The sequence below is a fragment of the Triturus cristatus genome, chromosome 6 (assembly GCF_964204655.1).
Source record: "Triturus cristatus chromosome 6, aTriCri1.1, whole genome shotgun sequence".
In the NCBI taxonomy this organism is placed as follows: domain Eukaryota; kingdom Metazoa; phylum Chordata; class Amphibia; order Caudata; family Salamandridae; genus Triturus; species Triturus cristatus.
The window spans coordinates 1,614,334,686-1,614,354,268 of record NC_140589.1 but is presented as its reverse complement, the minus strand read 5'-3'; the positions used below and the strand labels follow the sequence as shown (position 1 = coordinate 1,614,354,268).

Genomic DNA, 19,583 nt, shown 5'->3' with positions numbered 1-19,583 from the left:
GAAGATATTAGAATCCGTTATAAATAATTATTATTCCCACAAACTCTAGCATAAACCTTCCACCCTAAAATTATCAGATGACTTAAATGCCGTTGAAGAACGATGACCTAAAAGAATTTCAGGGAGAAGGGTTCACTGTCACTTGGCTGGCAAGCAGATCATTTTATCTACATCCTAAAATAGGTGCTAGAGTTCTGTAGAGAGTGGTAGGAAATAAGGCATAGGATTGAGGAATGTATGCTTGGTTGAAAACAAGAACTGAGCTTTGAAATTTTAGTGAGCTGTGGATTTTCGCAACATCACAGACGCCATTGTACAGATCATTAACGCTTTATAAAAATCACTTTTTTGTTGTATTGCATGAGATTGAAAATATTCAAGTTCTAATAATGGACTAAAAGTGGACTTTTCCATCTGCAGAATATACTGAATGACCAGCAGTGGCAGTGTTGCAGAAGAAAATTTCCAAGCATTGCCGATATAAAAAAATAAAATCAGCATACTGTATACCTTCATCAATTTGTATGGTAAATCAATCTCCCTTTTAATCATGCTTGTCACCCCCTACAAAAAAAATCTGCATTCTATATGCCTTCATCAATTTCCATGGTAAGTCAATCTCTCTTTTAATCATGTTTGTCAGAAAAAAAACTTAATAGCAACTGAAGGATTTCAGACCTTATACAGGGTTCCTCCGCAGAATTATAATTTCTGTCAAGATGGTAGTGATATGGATGACCTTATGGAGCTCATGTAAGTTAATCAAAGACTTTGACTCTCAACAAGGCTGGCAAATCCTTCTTTAGATACTTGTTCTAGAAGTAGTTCATCAGAGGAAAGTACTGCCTTTTGGGGCTGGAAGGAGTTGTCTTAAGTTTGAGTGCTTGGCTTCCCTTATCACAGAGGGCAGCTCATTTATCCTGTTTCCCTGCACTCTGAATGTGGGACACTGATACTCAAGACGGATATTTATGATACTCATTGTTCTTTTAACTCCATCCCATTTTCAAAAAGAGCCCAATGTTTTCAGTGGTTTAGAGTACTCTCCCATTAGAACTCCTACGTGGCTTGCATTCATAACTAGATAGGTACCTAGGTCATAATTGATGATGTCTAATTCTTCTGTGTCATCTTCACCCAGGGCAACAGGCTAAGTGTTGCCCTGGCATCATAATGCCACAGCAGAATGTCATCTTACATGAGGGCCAATCAGTTGCCTAGAAGGCAATAGGATATTATCATGGCATTGAAATGGGTAGCAGGGTAGACAGGACGCCCAGCTCACGACTAAGATGGTGAGATGATGGAGGACTAGTCACTGTTTGAGACTTATGAATTTGTTTGAAGGTGTGGTTGATAATAATCTTGACTAAACGTTTGCTTTACTGATAGACATGTGCAAAAATGAAGATATTTGAATCTGTTATTCATAATTATTATTCCCATTAACTTTAGCATAAACCTTCCTCCCTCAAATTATCAGATGACTTAAATGTTGTTGAAGTACAATGACCTAAAAGAATTTCAGGGAGAAGGGTACACTGTCACTTGGCTGGCGAGCAGATCATTTTATCCACGTCCTAAAATAGGTGCTAGAGTTCTGTAGAGAGTTTAAGGAAATAAGGCATAGGGTTGAGGAATGTATGCTTGATTGAAACGCCTTATAAAAATCACTTTTATGTTGTATTGCATGAGATTGAAAATATTTAAGTTCTAATAATGGACTAACAGGTTCTAATAATGGACTAACAGTGGAATTTTCCATCTGCAGAATATACTGAATGACCAGCAGTGGCAGTGTTGCAGAAGGGAATTACCCAGCATTGCTGATAAAAAAACTTCCTCATTCTATATTACTTTATTATTTTCCATGGTAAGTCAATCTCTTTTAATCATGTTTGTCACTAAAAATACTTAAAAGCAACTGAAGGCTCGCAGTATCTTATAGTGGGGTCTTCCACATAATTATAATTTCTGTCAAGATGGTAGTGATACGGATGACCTTATGGAGCTCAGGAAAGTTAATCAAAGACTTTGACTGTCGACAAGGCTGACAAATCCTTCTTGAGATACTTGTTCTAGAAGTAGTTCATCAGAGGAAATTACTGCCTTTTGGGGCTGGAAAGAGTTGTCTTAAGTTTGAGTGCTTGGCTTCATTTCTCACAGAGGGCAGCTCATTGATCCTGTTTCCCTGCACTCTGAATGTGGGACACTGATACTCAATATGGTTGGATGTTTATGATACTCTGTGTTCCTTTAACTCCATCCCACTTTCATAAGGAGCCCAATGCTTTCAGTGGTTCAGAGTACTTTCCCATTAGACCTCCTACTTGGCTTGCATTCCTAAATAGTAGATAGTTACCTATGTCATATTGCTGATGTCTAAACCTCCTGTGTCATCTAACATCATAATGTTACAGCAGAATGTTATCTAACATTAGGGCCATACCTTGACCTCACTAAAGAGTTCCGGGTGGACGACCAACTCTTTATGGGGTACGTTGGATCACAGAAAGTCTTCTACTGTACCGCACAGCCAATCTCATGATGTGTCATCCCTGCATTAAAATTTGCTCTTCTCTGGCCAAGAAACAGCCTCATGAATCCTTAAGAGCTCATTCCACTAGAGCTAAGGCTACTACTGTGGCACTGCAACGTGGAGTTCCAGTTCTTGGCATTTGTCAGGCAGCAATCGTGGGCATCACTGCACACATTCACCAAGCACTACTGCTTGGGCAGTCAAGTCCTGCAGGACAGAGCAGCCTGAAAGGCCGTCCCTGTGGTCTTCCTGGTTTATATTTGTCCACAGTCCCTCCCCTGGGGTTGGTAGTGCTTGGTATCTATTTTAAGATAAGGAATCATCAGGTAGAAACATGAACTAGCTGCAAAGCCTTTACTGAAGGTAAAAAAGTGAAAGTAGTGTCCCCCATTTGACACTATGTATTCTTGCACACCAAACACATCCTTATTTGTACCTTAATCACATAAATGATCTCTTGTGTGCTAAAGTACCAGAAAGTGCTAGACAGTGATTTTATTATAAATTTTGTTTTTAATATTTGTAAACTACTATAATAATAAAATGTTACATTATTACATATAATTGGGTTCAGTTATTTAGGTTTATGTGGTAAAGGTACAAATAAGGGAGTGTTTGGTGTGCAAGAATACATAGTGTCACTTGGGGGACACCAATTTAATTTTTCTGACTATTGACCCTGTCCCCTACATTTTGTAAGGGTACCTCTCACATCTTTGTGGAGTTAATGAAGGTAAGTAACTTGTCCATCTGATAGAGATATGATCCAGCCGCAGATTCCTTACTGACCCATCCACCCACCACACACTGCATACAGGTTTTTTTGGTCAGGGCTGAACCCTTTGAGGGCGCTAGTTGTTCTACAGACACAGCTGTCAGTGCAACTCAAGGCTCTGTGCTTCTGGTGTGGAAAGTTATTTAAAGTTACTGACATCAGCACGCCTAGGTGGCACTTACATAGGTGACGCAGACGTCACTGGCGTTCAAGGGTATTGCGTGAGTAAAAGTCTTCCGGATCCAGCCTGGGAATTTCAAAGGTAAGGAATCCACAGCTAGATCATGTTTCTACCAGATAAGGATTTTCTGAATGTTAGTAACTTGTCCATTTGGACTCAGGACGTCAATCAGTGATGACATCCTAAAAGCACTTTTTGTGACCCATTATAGCTAAAGTGCCATGGGATATGAGTATGTTTTTATTTATAGGCCTCTGAGGTTTGGTATATTATCTAGTTTATTTTAGATAGTACTCACACATTCAAAAAATAAAAACGGAACTAGATCAAAAACAGACACATGAACAGAACAGTAAACATTTATTTTTACCTCTTGTAAATCACAGGCATCTTTTCCCCACAGTAAAGTTTACTTGACCTTACATAAATGACACTACATTAAAACAAAGAGGTGGTAAGCATGGTGGTTACATTTTCAAAAAGTCCAACGCAGATGTTCTGCTTTAGCTCCAAATTATTGTGCCATTAAAGACATAAGTGAGCAATGGACTGTACTTGCTGACTTATGTGTGTCTTGGACTCCCAGATGCCCCCTAGAAATGTGCTAATCACTCAAAAGATCTTTCCAAAAGCAAGGGCATGGCAGGGACCCTCTGGCAGGTTTTCTCAAGATGAATATGAAGTTACTCACCTATTGCATGTGCTCCTACTATAAGCTAATGTTGGGACTTGAACTAGAAATTCTCATAAATTAGATAAAGAAACATTTAAGGAAACTACTATTCTACCTTGGTCAAGACAGTGTGCAGCCCCAAGCATAATCTGAGTGATGGTAGAAATTAACTGCAACAAAATTGTGATATTGGAAAATAAATCTTAGCGCTTAGAGATTGTAGGATGGGATACTCAGTCACAAATGTGTCCAATGTCCTGTCCACCATATTACACATGCATTATCACCCATTGCACTTGTGATTTATGGCAGACGAGATATTTGTCATGTTTTGTAGTAGTATTCCATCCACCAAACTAGAAGTAAGGCCCTCACAGTGAATATTACACTTCAGGCATTTTTTTGTTATCTGGCAGAAATTAGAGCATATCCAAATCAAATTATTTTGCCTTACAATGTATTTGATGATTTAAGATATTACAATTAATGTTAAAGCCTGTGAGAAGGTAGTTCTTAATTTGCCAATAGAGGTTCAGGAGTGCTTTACCCTGCTCTGCTAGAGATATTGAGGCCCAGAATGCATTTGTGTATGTGATGATTACATAAAATGAAACTGTTCTACCACAGTATGTCCATCTAAAACGATGTGAGAATGTGGAGATGTTAAAACACATGCAGACAGTATACATGAATTATTATATGTAAGTGAATTTGTGAGGCTAAACAGAGAATTTGTTTTAGTCCCTGGGTTGATAATAAGAGACTAGCAAGCTTTGCAGTCGACCTTGTTGGTGCATGAGGCAATATGAAGATACCCAAGACCTTTGTGTCTCTTCATACTGCATTGGGACCGATGGATGCTGCTGGTCTACTCAAACTATTTTCCAGAGACTGCATAACTATACCTGAAAGGGGAAATGCATATGATGCTGGTATATGTGTCTCGCTGGCAGAACCTGAAATCTGATCTGATAAGTGCTCAGCAGGGTACAACATGGAGCAAATGTAGAACATTGAAAATTTTCAGATTAGCAATGCAGAATGCCAAAAACATGGTCCCGTTCAACAAGAGTGACATGTTAAAATAGTTGAATATTTCATATTCATCTATGTAATCCAGCTGCTTAGATCAACAATTTCTGATTAGTATAGCCCGATTCCCAATAAATATAAGGTATTTTGTGAATAAGAGGTGTCTGCTCTCATGAATGTAGTGTGTCAATCGCAGGTACATCTATGGAATTCCATAAACATGGATATATTTTCAGTTATAGGAAACAGCAGTAACATGACACAAAGTAGCTCTATTCATCCAACAAGCAAAGAGAGCATAAATATGCACAATCATTTCTTTTGCATCAAATAGAATTGATAACGTGCCAATATTCAGATGTACAACAATGGAGAAGGAAGTCAATTTGTCACATATGCCGCAGCCGATGTCTTTGCATTAGGAATATCAGCTGCCATAATTGGAAGAGTTCCATAACATTTCTTTACAAGTCTAGAGCTGTAGAAACGTATGAAAGAAAAATGATACTTACGATGGGATGCTAGATGGGAGATTGTCTTTGGCTGCTGCACCAACAATAGGAAATGAGGGCTCTGAATTAGAAGGGGAGGAAGTTTTCTTTGAATGGATCAGAGTGAGAAGACATGATTCAGAGGAGTGAGGTGGAGGGCGTGGAATGGCTGGGGGATGAAAGGTAGAAGTTGTGGAACATGGGTTAGAATAGCAGGAAGGAGTGGACAGAGGCCAGCGGGTATGCACATGAAACATTCTATGGGGCAAGACTGTTCCAGTGGGCAGAAGGAAGGGAGGCAGGCACAAATAGTATATTGACAAGAGAATTGGGATGGGAAAGAGCAATAATGTGAGCATGGAGGATGTACAGAAAGATTAGTAGGAAAAAGTACTGAAGCAGAAGATGGAGGGCTAACAAGTCAGAATGGGAGGATTAGTTAAATATGTTGTTGATCTTGAAGTTCCAGCCGCAGATTCTGTCCCTGCCTCTTGTGGCCCCTCCGGTGGAGACTCTGGTCCTATGCTCACTTCTGAGTGTGTTTTGTCTGAGGTGGATTCGGTTCAGCCTGGTTTACTGAATCCACTTGGGGGCGATTTAGTGACCAGTGGTTCGGTCAGGACTTTGGAGCTTGAGCTTCCGGGGGAGGGAAGTCATGTTAATGCAAGAGAAGGAGGGAGGGCAGGGGATTCTGTTACTCTTGATCTGGTAACCCCAGTGGATCCAGATACGGGGGGGCGTAATCTCTGCGGCTTCTATACTGGCAATGTTTTCAACCCTATTCCGGGACATTAAAAAAGGGTTTGAAGAGTCTTCTGCTAATCAGGCGGACATTCGGAGCTATTGCGAGTCTTTAGATAAAAAGATTGATGGGTTAACCTCTAGGACGGGGGAGCTAGAAGAGACGGTCGCTGTGATGTCTATTCATCTGGACAAAGCCAAGGAGGACATTGTTAAACTGCAAAAGGAGGATCAGGCCCTACTTGATAGGATGGAATTGCTGGAAAACAATGCCAGAAGATCCAATATACGTATACTTAATGTACCAGAAGGTTCCGAAGGTTCTGACGTTAAAATTTTTGTGGTGCAATTGCTAAAGGAGTCGTTATGTCTCGATAAATCTCTAGAGGAATTGACCATCGATATTCAGAGGGTCCATAGAGATCCGTTCAGGAGAAATCAACAAAGATCTAAACCTCGCAAAATCTTGGTTAACTTCCATACCTATGCCCTTAAAGAGCAGATTCTCAACTTAGCCCTGAAACAAAAATCCCTCCTTGGAAAGGGATTTACTTTCCTCATTAGATCTGACCTTTCTAGGGTTACGTTAGAGAAGCAGTGGGAGTTTGGTAGGCGGCTTGAGGCATTTAGAAAATTGGGGGCAACGGCCCAGCTGGTGTTCCCTGCTGCCCTGAAGGTGATGTTTAACAATAAGATGTTTAGCATCAGGTCAGTGCAAGCCGCTGACGAGCTCCTTTTGGAGTTGGGCAATAAGGCAGCTTGCTGATATGTACCCTTTGTAAATTTTCAGACCAAAAAAAAAAAAAATGGGCTCCTGAGTGTTAAAATATATCAGTAGATTTGTAGGTATTGAATTTAGTCTTTGGTATTAGAGGAGGTAGTTATGGCTACAACATAATTATCATAGGGGAGGAAAGAGGATAGGGGAGACAGGCAAAAAAAAAAAAAAAAAATGGTAAAAGGGAATAAAAAAAAAAAATACTTCGGTGTAGGGTAGGATTTCTAGTCTGTTTTCTCCTTTTCCTTTTCCTTGTTCTATCCTTGTTCTATCCATTAACTCCCATTCCCATATACCTGCATTTATAGATTTTGTTAGAATATGTGTGCAACTAGGTCACTTTGGAGGGGAACTTGGTTCAGTGTCGGGGAGGGTCACGGGAGCTTGAGATGGGGTGCTATCTACTGGATTTGTTCCGGTTAGATACAACAAGGGTTCTCCATGGGAGGGAGGGGGGTGTGGGGGGATATAGGGGTCAAGGGGTAAAATGTTTCATAAAATTCCTCATGTGCCAACCTTGTGCTCTATTATATTCTGCTGGGTGTAGGATAATTTCAGATATGCAACTATCAGACATTAGGTTAGGTCATACGAGAGATGTCCCAAGTCCCTGGGTGGGGTTGAGAGGCGTTAAAGTCAGATGGCTAATTTAAAGATAATATCTTGGAACGTAAATGGTCTGCGTACTAAACCTAGGGCCAGAAAAATACTACAATATCTTCGGGATTCAGAGGCACAGGTTATTATCCTGCAAGAGACGCATCTGGTTCAAGATGAAATGGACACGTTAGTTAAGGAGAATAAGTGGATCGACTTTTCAATTTCTACATCTAAGTCTTTGACTTGTAGAGGGGTTTCACTTATCTTTAAAAAACAACTCAGGGCTAGAGTGTTAGATTTTAAGGTTGACCCAGCGGGTAGATGGGTTATTGCCTCCCTTTCTATTTTGGGCAGTCAGTTTACTATTGTGGGGTATTATGGTCCTAATCAGGACGATCCGTCATCTTTGGAGGTAATTTTTTCTCACCTTTTGTCTTTCCCAGAGTCTGTAATTTTTGCTGGTGATTTTAATATTGTCCTAGACCCCACTCTTGATAAATCGCATAATAGTCGATCTCGAATTCCATCAAAATCTAGATCCTTTTTGCTTAATGAAATGAAGCAATATGGTTATGTTGATATTTGGAGGTTGAGGGCAGGTGAACAGCTGGGTATCTCTTATAGAAATCAAAAATATCGCCACCAATCCAGAATAGATTTTGTATTAATCAGCCATACATTAGTAGATTCTGTTAAAGATGTTAAATACCTCCCATTACATTTATCTGACCACTCTGCAGTAGCCATGGAGCTTATATCGATGCTAAGTTTGCCGGCTAGAAGTTGGTCCTTTGATCGCTCCTTACTCTCTCACCCAGACGATGTTCTTTTCTTTAAGTCTGAGGTGAGCCACTTTTTAACAACAAATGTAGGATCGGCAAGCATCGGAGTGGTGTGGGACTCTCTTAAAGCTTTTGTGAGAGGCCTTATTACAAACAAAATGGCTTACAGGAAGAGGCAATACAAGGAGGCAGTGACATCAGTGGAAGCAAATATCGCTAAGACTCAGTTAGACCTAGATGCTGATTCCATTACACCAGAGGATCGCTCTCTTTTGTCTGGAAGATTAATTTCTTTAAAGGGCCACCTTGCTTCTATCTTAAATCAGCGGATACAAGAAAGATGGGAGGCCAGTGAGCTCGCACATTTCCAGTATGGAGAAGGAGCAGGGAAGCTATTGGCATGGAAAACCAAAACAGACCAAGTTCGTAATAATATCGAGGCGATTAATGTCAATGGCTCCCCACTCTCCCGGGATGACGATATTAGATCCGCCTTCAGAGAATTCTTTCAAAATATCTACTGTGAGGATAAGAACATCAGTCCAGTTAGTATTAAAGATTGGCTCAGTAAGATCACACTTCCAGCACTCTCTGATGAGCAAAGTGAGAGGTTGGATAGTGAAATCTCGGAGGAGGAAGTTATCAAGGCTATACATAATGCCAAAAAGGGGAAGGCATCTGGTACAGATGGCCTACCGGCTGAAATTTATAAAGCCCTGGAGCGGGAACTTGTCTCCTTCTTGGTACTACTGTTTAACGATATTTTACTGGATGGTGGTCGGCCCCCGACATCATGGGACAGTGCGTCTATTACTGTAATCTTAAAACCAGGGAAACCGTCTACTGCATGTGGTTCCTATAGGCCAATCTCCATACTTAATGTCGATTATAAAATATTTGCCTCAATTCTGGCCAAAAGATTAGCTCTTGTTGCCCCCAACATCTTACACCCGGATCAGAAAGGGTTTGTCAAGGGGCGACAGCTATATGAATTAACTTTTGATTTAATAGGGGCTATCGACTTGGCAGTTCTGGAGTCTCTCCTCCTGGCGGTGCTTACCTTGGATGCCACCAAGGCCTTCGACAGAGTTAATTGGTTGTATCTGTCGGAGGCCTTGGCAAAGTTCAATGTGGGAGCAGGGTTTCGCCGGGCAATCAGTCTATTATATCAGAACCCAAGTGCCTGTGTACTGATCAATGGCATCTTATCTGACCCCTTTAACATCTCGAGGGGTACGCGACAGGGCTGCCCCCTCTCCCCACTTCTTTTCGATCTATACGTTGAACCACTCGCTCAAAACTTAAGGGATAATGTTGACATCAAGGCGTTCGCGTACAGGGGTTGGGAAAGGAAAGTGGCCCTGTACGCTGATGATATCTTCATTTTCACCTCTGATGCCCGTACGGCTCTCCCGGAAATAGTCAAGCTAGCCTCGGAATTTGGGGTAGTGTCCGGGTATGAGATCAACGCTTCAAAAACCGAGATGTTGACCTGGGGTATGGATCAGAGCTTTTGTATCTCGGGTATTCGGCCAGGAAATAAATTGAGATACCTGGGCCTCGATATTGTGGAAGATATAGATCAGATCGTAAATATCAATTTTTCCAAGGTAGCTAAGGACTGCCGTAAGTTGCTTCAGTCTTGGTCCCATCTTCCATTGTCTTTATTAGGAAGGGCTAACTTGGTCAAGATGGCTGTCTTGCCAAAGATTTCCTTTCTTTTCAACACTATCCCACTGTATTTTGATCCAAACCCTATTAAAACTTTTCAGGCCGAGATTAACACCTTTATCTGGAATAAACATCTTCCAAGAATTTCGTGGAAAAAGTTAAGGTGGCGCAGGGAAAAGGGGGGGCTGGCTGCCCCGGACATCCAGGTCTGTGCCTGGGCGTTCCAGTTATCTCATGCCAGGGTGTTGTTAAAAAAACCATTAGAGTATGGGGTGGGAACTCTATATACCACTCTGCTTAGGGGAGAGGGTGTTAGCCATTCTGGGTTCCTACTGAAATTCGGAGATCCCAAGTTCTTTAAAAAAATTAAATTGAAAATTCTTTTGGGAATGGCAAGGACTTGGGCCCAGGTTTCAAAATCCATTAAAATAGGGTACTATAGCTGTAGGACTTCCTTATGGGATCTGCCCGATAATCCACCCTGGTTGGGAGACTCACTTGCAGTACCTATTAGAGAGGCAGGGGTGGAGGTCTGGGGAGATCTATTTGTTGAGGGGGAACTGCTCTCCTGGGAGTGTTTGAGTAGAAAGATTGGCCCTGGCCTAGCTAGGCTAAAATATCTGCAGATGTCCAGCTGGTCTCGCTCCTATACTGCACAGCCCTCTCGAAAAAATAAATTCCCAGTAGGTGGTTATAGTACTCTTATTACTTTGTTGATTGATAGACCCCCTGCTAAGAAGGAGATCTCGTCTTGGTATAATCTGATTTTGGATGAGATGGACGGAGTATTCATGCTTCCAGATGAACTCTGGGGGGCTGATATAAGTAACACTGATTTGCAACAGTTATGGAGAACATCTTGTAGATTGCTGTGGGATGTGGTGAAACCAGCGTGGTTGCGTAGGAACCACATCTTTACTATCCACAGAGCATATTATTCCCCCCTTCGACTTTCTAAATTTATTCAGGGGAATATGGTGGTGTGTGCTAGATGTGGATTCCTAGCAGCCTCTGACATTCACATGTTTTATGAATGCCCCCTTCTGTCTCAGTTTTGGGAAGCCATTTGTAAGATCCTGTCGTCTTCAATAGACTCCAAAATAACTTTAGATCCCCAGTTGGTGATTTTCGGAATCTTAGAGGGGGTCTCCAGCTTGGCGAAGAAGCTAGTATTTCACGCTATACTACTGGCTAGAAGGGAGATATGCAGAAAGTGGAATGACCCTTCACCTCCTATCAATGAATGGTACGCCTCTGCCCTGCATGTTTCTAAGTTTGATTTGGCTAGAGCTGGGAATCCAGACAAAAGATCCTTTTGGCACCTTCTTAAATGGGATCAGTGAGACTCTGGGTTTTTTTTGTTTGTTTTTTCCCCAGGTCCAATGATTAAGCCATCTATCCCACTGCTTGGTATAAGCGGTGCTCAGATTCCTTTTTCAGCACTCAGGTAGCACCCTGGCTGAACTCCTGAGGTTATGGTATGGTGATCGCTGGTATGTCAAGCCCTATTGCTGTGGGACGAGGCCCCCGTTCCATGTCTGTCTCTCCCAGTTGGTATGAACTGTGACAGCATATTGCTTGTAAGCCTATTGATCGCGCATATAGAACCTTGGTGGCATATGAGGACAAAAAAAAAAAAGATCTTGTATTGGCTATCCTTCCATAATTCATGTTTTTCTAGCAATCAATGACATAGAAATCATTGGATTTAAAAAAAGTTTCTTTTGACAACCCTTATCATATTATATTACCTTTAGAAATGTGGTAAAAGGTGGCAAGCACTTTTTTTTTATTTATTCAGTGGCCAGCGATTGTAACATCTGATTATTACTTTAATAATTGTTTACTTTATCCTGAGAAAGAATGCGAATTGTGTGGTAGAACACAGTAACATTTATTTTCCTCATTGTATACCTGACACCCCATTAGAATCATTGGCATATCAAATAGTAATCGTATTAACTTTACTAAGTGGGACACTTTAGTAGGGATAGAGAAACTCTTTTACCTCAAATGTCTTAAGAACTACCTGACTGGGCATATGTATCAGTTTTTTATTGTAGCTTCTAATATTAATTTTTAACCTGTTCCAAATATCTACTATAATATCTGACTATTGAAATTTGTTGATTTTGGGAACTCCCATTGTTAGTCATTTTCGAAAACACAGGAGGCTGCTGCTTGCTAATGTAGGGGCGTGAAATAACTAGCACTACAATATTTTGCATGGCAAGGCTTGAGGCACTCTTAGGTTTGACACCATGTGATGACCTTTGACTACCATCATTTTAATTGACTTTGGTGTTTCCCTTTACCCTAGCCTGAATGTACGACATCCTGCATATGATTTCTTTTCTTTGAAGGTTCCTTCCATGTAATCTTGCAGTATTAAAGTGGGAGCTGTCAGAGTTTAACAGCTTGCCAAGAACAGAACTTGTGGGTATTGGTTTTGCCATGGCCTCATGTCATCCTGAATTCTGACTCTGCCTTGTTTGAGCTTTTTCGTGCGCACAGACAGGCCCACAGAGTGTTTGCAAGTTGTTTGGGTTAATCACATTTAAGTTTGTTTTGTTGTTGGAGAAGAGATTGTTTAAAGTCTTGAAGGCTTTCGTAAGCTTCGTTAGGATAAAGGCTGAAACATGTGAAAATGTAGAGGGAACGTGGGAAGCCCTTTTGCCCTGGAATGCTTGCATGGAAGGTGGCTAATTCCAGTAAGTTTCCTGGGCGCAAAGGGAAAGACTCTCAAACCTTCTAGTGTGTTTTGAGACTATAAAGCTGAGGGTTGTTGACTTAGAAACCGGGATTGTTTGAGCCTGAACGATGGACGCATCATCAGTGCAGGCATCTGGTTGCGGAGACTCTTATCCCCAAATGAGTCCCCTAGTCTGGAGTGGACGGAGATGCAGTGTTTGAGCCAGGTGAAGTGATTTCTTTCTGACTAGTGCCATTTTGATGTGTGGCCAGTGGCTGTGTTCATTTGGGGTGTTTACTTTGTGATGCGTGAGAGAGTCAGAGTGCACATCCAAAGTAATCATTTGATGTATTTAGTATATATATCTTTCTGATTTCTTGCAGGACGTCCAGTATTATTTGCTGCTTGTTTATTCATTATTATTATGCATGCATTTAACTGTTACATTTGCCAAGTGTGTTGTTATTGCTTGCATATAAATATATATTTCTATATACATTTGAATGCTGCATCTGGGAAAGCCTTTGTTAGAGAGGACTGCATAAATAAAACGCCAAGCCTGATTCTAAAAAGAGAGTCTCATTTTATAAAGTGAAACCCCTTTCTAGGTGGTGGTGTGTTTTATGTCTCCTGCTTCGTCGTTTTTTGGCCACCATGTGGGAGTGGTATTTTTGAGGGAAAAGCAAGACAAACGTCCGATTTCAGGACGATTTTTAAATGGAGAATCCTTTCCACTTAAAAATGTTTTTAATTACTAGACTTCAGTAATCGTATTCTAAAAGTACTTCGAAAGATTTAGCACCATACCTCATATTTTACAATGACAGCCCCACCATGTAGAATAATATGGGTTGGCCACAGATCAGCATTTTGGATGAGTGCTTATCTAGCAACCAGTTGTAAGGTTCTCACACGAGATGTCTTTGTAATGTGGAAGATGGATAACGTACAATTAATCTTAAAACATATATACAAACTGGGGTGCAGTCCCACCAGTTAAACAGCAAAGTATGTGCCCCTTCTTCACAACCAATGTAGGAGCAACTACTTCCATTTTTTTACAGGAACCCCTGGGGCATCTCCATGCACACAAGTCACCAGTAATTATCTATATAGGTTATCTAGCATGAAGTCCTGCGCCAGAAAATAGCATGTTGGAAAGTTGGCTCCACTACAGCAGACCGCTTCTCATGTGTGTTTCATTGACTGTGTGTTATTACCTGTACCTATAAAGAAGGATATCCTTATGCGTGGCTCTGGTATGGAGGTTGTGAAAGGGAATGTAGCCAGGGCTTACTACCTTTACCAGAGCCCAAGATAGCTGCTTACAGATAAAGCAGACACAGTTAGTGCCTAAGTAGATGTGGGAGTTTAGACAATTTCTACTGGGCCTGCATGTCCTGCCAGAGGCTGAAGGTGCTCAAGGAACACCATATGAAGTTGCTGGTAGCACGTCTGTCACAGTCTTTGGAGACATTGCGGCCTTGTTTTTCTTCTTCTCCTGTGGAGGTCAGTTCACGATGGCGTTCTAGGAGTCGGAGTCATTCTCCAGGAAGCCGTGCATCAGAAACGTTCATGGGTAAGACTTCACTGGGTGGAGACTCTGTCTTCCACGGCTCCTTCCACTCGTCATTTGAGGCGGCTGTTCATGACTCCACCTGCGTCTCCCCGTCTTTCCAGGGCACCAATGGCCAGATGAGGTAGTATTATAACTCTCTACACCTCATCTTTGGTCCTCCACCTTACCCTGGAGCACCCACAGGCCCCAAGAAAATGAGTGGAACCACGCTTGTGGATTCCTCCTTCGGTACGGTTGGGCTATTTTACTATTTAACCCCTTCGCTGCTAGTCCTTCCCCTCCCCCCCCCCCACCCCCACCGTGCTAAACCTTTTTTTGGCTATTTGGGGTAGTGCGCGCTTAGGCCCCTGTAACTTTTTGACCACATAAGGTATCCACGCCAAATTTGTGTCCTTTTCCTCCAACATCATGGGGATTGTAATGGTACTGAGGGTTTGTGGATTCCCCTGGAGGGGTCGCAGAAATTAGCCGAAATACAGCTAAAATTTGTTTTTTTGAGGAAAAATTGGAAAAAAGGGCTGCAAATGAAAGCGTCTCAGTTTTTCCCTGCAAATGGTATCAAAAAAGGGTTTGTGGGGCTGAAATCACCATTTTCCCAGCTTTTAGGGAATGGCAGACTTTTGTCAGAAAACTAACATTGTTTACACAGTTTTGGCATTTTTCTGGGACATAGCCTATTTTTGCTATTTTTTGTGTGCTTTCAACCTCCTTCCAGTTAATGGGAGAAATGGGTATGAAAACAATAATGGATCCTGGAAAGCTATACATTTTAGAAAAGTAGACAGAATTCTGAATTCAGCAAGGGGTCATTTGTGTAGATCCATCAAGGTTTCTTTATAGAAACTAACAGTTAAACATAGGAAAAATAGAAAATTAGTTGAAAAAAACAGCCTTTTGTGTCAACGTTTTCACTTGTAACTTCTTCTAATTATGACAGCTCTTTGAAAGCAATATACCGTTACATCCACTGGACCTTTGTGGTTGTGGGGATATATAGGACTTGTAGGTTCACCAAGAACCCGACGAACCCAGAGTCAAAAACTGAGCAGCAATTTGCAATGGCTTTTTATTATGTACCGGGTATATATCCATTATTGTGGGGAAAGTGTATACATGGAAAAATCGGTATTTCTGAAATGGGAACAAATTATAGAGTTTAGAAACAGTAGATATTTGCACATTTTCGAAATTGGGAATACTCATACTAGCATGAGAATTATCGGTCATTTTTCAAAATGACTTATTTTTTACATAATGTCTTTCATTTGGAAAGCAGAAATGCATCGAAAGTCAATAGGTAATAACGGTTGCTTTACAAATTTGAATTACCCTAAGTCTCCCCATAAAAATGGTACCACACTTGTGTAGGTCGGCCTAGTGCCCATGACAGGAAACGGCGCAAAACGCAACGTGGTCACACCTCAATTTCGCAGTGAAAAATGACCCTTTTTTGGCAAAGTGCCTAGCTATAGTTTTTTAACCATAGCTCTGCCGGCACCTAGGGAAACCTAGCAAACCTATACATTTTTGAAAACTAGACACCCAGGGCAATCCAGGATGGGGTGACTTGACTGCCTCCCACCAGGTAATGTTACCCAAGATCCCTTGCAAACCTAAAAAATTGTTTAAAAAACCCACATTTCCGTGGTGGAAAGTTCTGGAATCCGCGTGGATCCACAAATTTCCACCCAACCCGCGTTCCCCAAAGTCTTCCAAGAAAAATGGTACCTCACTTGTGTGGGTCGGCCTAGTGCTCGCGACATGAAACGGCGCAAAACGCAACGTGGACACACCTCAGTTTCGCAGTGAAAAATTACCCTTTTTTGGCAAAGTGCATACCTGTAGTTTTTGTACCCTAGCTCTGCCGGCACCTTGGGAAACCTACCAAACCCACACATTTCTGAAAACTAGACACCCGGGGATTCCATGGAGGTATGGCTTGTGTGGATCACTGACTACGAGTGAGTGTGGTGTGTTGTTTTGGTCCTGAGGCGGAAGCCGGGACATTGTTTTTAAACTTTGCCGCTTGAATCAAAAAGCCTACTATCGTTTTTAAACTCGCTCCAAAAGATTGCTTATTTGGAGAAAACTGCATTTTTAAAAAAAATACTAAAATCAAATCGCCACTTACTATCAGTTACCGCTGAAGTGAGAGCGGATCCTGCCCCCCTCGAGAACTTGATTGAGTCTCGGCTCACCTGCCGAACTAGTATTTCCGGGCCCGCCATCTTGGGTGAGGAATACCATATAATTGACCAGGGCTAGGCCCCTCCCACCCTCACGCCGTCGCCACTATAAAATGATCGCTCTACCCGGGAGGTGCAGCGGACGGGCGCAGCGGCGGTGCCGGCGGGGTGCCGAAGGCGCGCCAAAGGCAAGCCCGTCTGCGCCCGTCTGCGCCCGTCCGCGACCGACCGGGACCAGGGGCCACGACCGCTGGCCAAAATAAATCCATCCAATACTCGTCCAGCACTCTACATCAACTACGAGGCCCCATCAACGACCAATGCCTTGCGTCCTGGAATCCTACCTCAAAACTTTTCTGCTGCCCACAGTGCACGTATCAAAGTGGCCCAAAAACACCCCCTCCCTCATACCTTATGTTCCTGCTGAACTGCAGGTCTCTCTTCAAACATGCTGCAGAAACATCTCTGTTAATCTCCGACAAAGAACCCGATGCCATTTTCCTCACGGAAACTTGGCTACAACCTGAATCTGACCCCGATGTCATTCAAGCTCTTCCCGCAGGATACCAAATACTCCGGGTCGACCGTCTATTGGGGAAAGGCGGCGGCATAGCCATTATTTACAAGAATTGCTATACCTGCCGCGCCTCTCCAACTACCTTATCCAGCTGCGAACATCTTACTTTCTCGCTGGACTTCTCCCCCACATGCACTTTCTCAGGGACTCTTATCTATCGGCCACCGGGCACTCAACTAACTTTATAAACCAACTCGCACCGGAGGTAGCAAATTGTGTCTGCTCTTCGCCTAACTACACCTTATTAGGCGACCTGAATGTGCATCTAGATGACCCCCTAGATTTGGCTGCCACCGAACTACGCAACAATCTGGAGGCACTAGAACTCTCCCAGCGAGTGCTGCAACCCACCCACGATAAAGGTCACCTCCTGGACCCCATCTTTACTAACTGTACCCATCTCACAGTTAGTCCATCCATTCCCCTCCCATGGACGGACCATTTTCTGATCCCATTTATCTGGGCGCCGTCTGGACCACGTCCTAAACCTTCCACCGCCTCTTGCAGGGACCGCAAATGGTCCCAACTTAACACCAACCTGTGGACAACCACTCTGGAAGCCTCTGTCCCAGTAAACAACCCCGATCCGATTATTAATAATGACAACTTCAACAACTGGATCACCACCTCCTTAGATCTTACTATCCCATTTAAGGATATCAAACCCAAACAGAGACCAAAAAACGCTCCTTGGTACTCACAGGACCTGCGCACTCTTAAAAAAGAATGCAAAAGATTGGAACGGAAATGGCGCATTGATTACTCACAAATCAGCAAAAATGAATATCGGGCCGCCATAAAAATCTATAAAAATGACATAAAAAAAGCTCAAGCTACCTTCGACGAAAACAAAATTAACGAAGCAGCATCCAAACCCAAGGAAATATATCAAATCGCGAAGAGCCTGCTCAAACTTCCCGATAAACCACCAGATCCACTCACTGCTCAAACTCGCTGCAATGAACAGGCAGACTACTTCTTCAATAAAATTGCCACAATCTACTCATCTTTCCCCCCACCCCCTCATCCCAAAATAGAACAGAAGGATATCAGTCCACCTCCACTTACCACCCTAGAAAACTTACCACCACTGGAGTCCACCAGCCTGGAAACCATATTACTCCAGGTAAAGTCCGGATCTCCCAGCGACCCAGCCCCAGCTCAGTTTCTCAGAACAATCACCCCTACCATCCTGCCCACCATTCTGAACTTCCCTCAGGACTCGTTCCCCTAAAATGGAAGCAGGCAACAGTCAAAGCCCTCCTGAAAAAACCCAATCTAGATCAGATGAACCCGGGAAATTACCGCCCAATCTCCCTGCTACCTTGGATATCCAAAATCGTGGAAAAGCACGTCAACCAATCCCTCACAGAATTCCTGGAAACAAACTACTGGACTCATCTCAAACTGGGTTCCGCCCCATGCACGGAACAGAAACCGCTTTACTAGCTGTAACAGAAGGAGCAAGAATTATCGTGGATCTAGGCGGCACTGCGGCCATTATCTTATTGGACCTCAGTGCCGCCTTCAACACTGTGAATCACGACATCCTGCTCCACAGAATCTCAGAACTAGGGATAACATCTACAGCGGCGGCCTGGCTACGATCATCTCTGTCAGAACGCTCCTTCCGAGTCTGCGAAGGCGAAGCCACCTCGCCCAGTAAACCACTCAGTTGTGGGGTTCCCCAGGGTTCGTCCCTGAGCCCCACACTGTTTAACATATACATGCACCCCCTCGCAGAAATAATTCGCCCTTTCGGCGTCCAAGTCGTGTCCTACGCGGATGACACGCAACTGGTGGTTACCCTAAATCATCCTTCTTCATGTCCTAATGATCTCAGAGGCTGCATGGAAGCAGTAAGTACCTGGATGAGTCAGTCTTACCTGAAATTAAACGGCGACAAAACAGAGCTAATGGTACTGGGTAACTCCCCTCAAAAATCCATTGAGTCTCTGTGGCCACCAGATCTAGGCCCAGCACCCCCAGCCAGGAACACCATCAAGAACTTAGGAATTTGGCTTGACAGCACATTATCCTTCGGACACCAGGCAACCAAATTATCTGCCACCTGCATGGGCATTATAAGACTCATCCAAAAAATCCTACCGCTTCTCCCCTACAAGGCCAGACAGATCATGGTCCAGGGCCTAATCCTCTCCCGGCTGGATTTCGGAAACGCCCTTTATCTAGGCGCCCCTGAATCAACCTTGAAAAGGCTCCAGGTGATTCAAAACTGCGCTGCCCGCACGCTTCTGCGCATTCCCCGCCGCCAATCAGTGAAAT

The 19,583-nt window shown here is 42.8% G+C and overlaps 1 protein-coding gene across 1 annotated transcript in view; it reads left to right on the top strand.

Moving 5' to 3' along the window:
- The first annotated feature begins 1,792 nt into the window (after positions 1–1,792).
- Positions 1,793–19,583, top strand: part of TTC7A (tetratricopeptide repeat domain 7A) — a 1,536,967-nt gene continuing 1,519,176 nt past the window's right edge. Inside the window, exon 1 of the mRNA XM_085612750.1 lies at positions 1,793–1,873. The gene's annotated coding sequence lies outside the window, so the exon portion shown is untranslated. The remainder of the gene's footprint in view (positions 1,874–19,583) is intronic.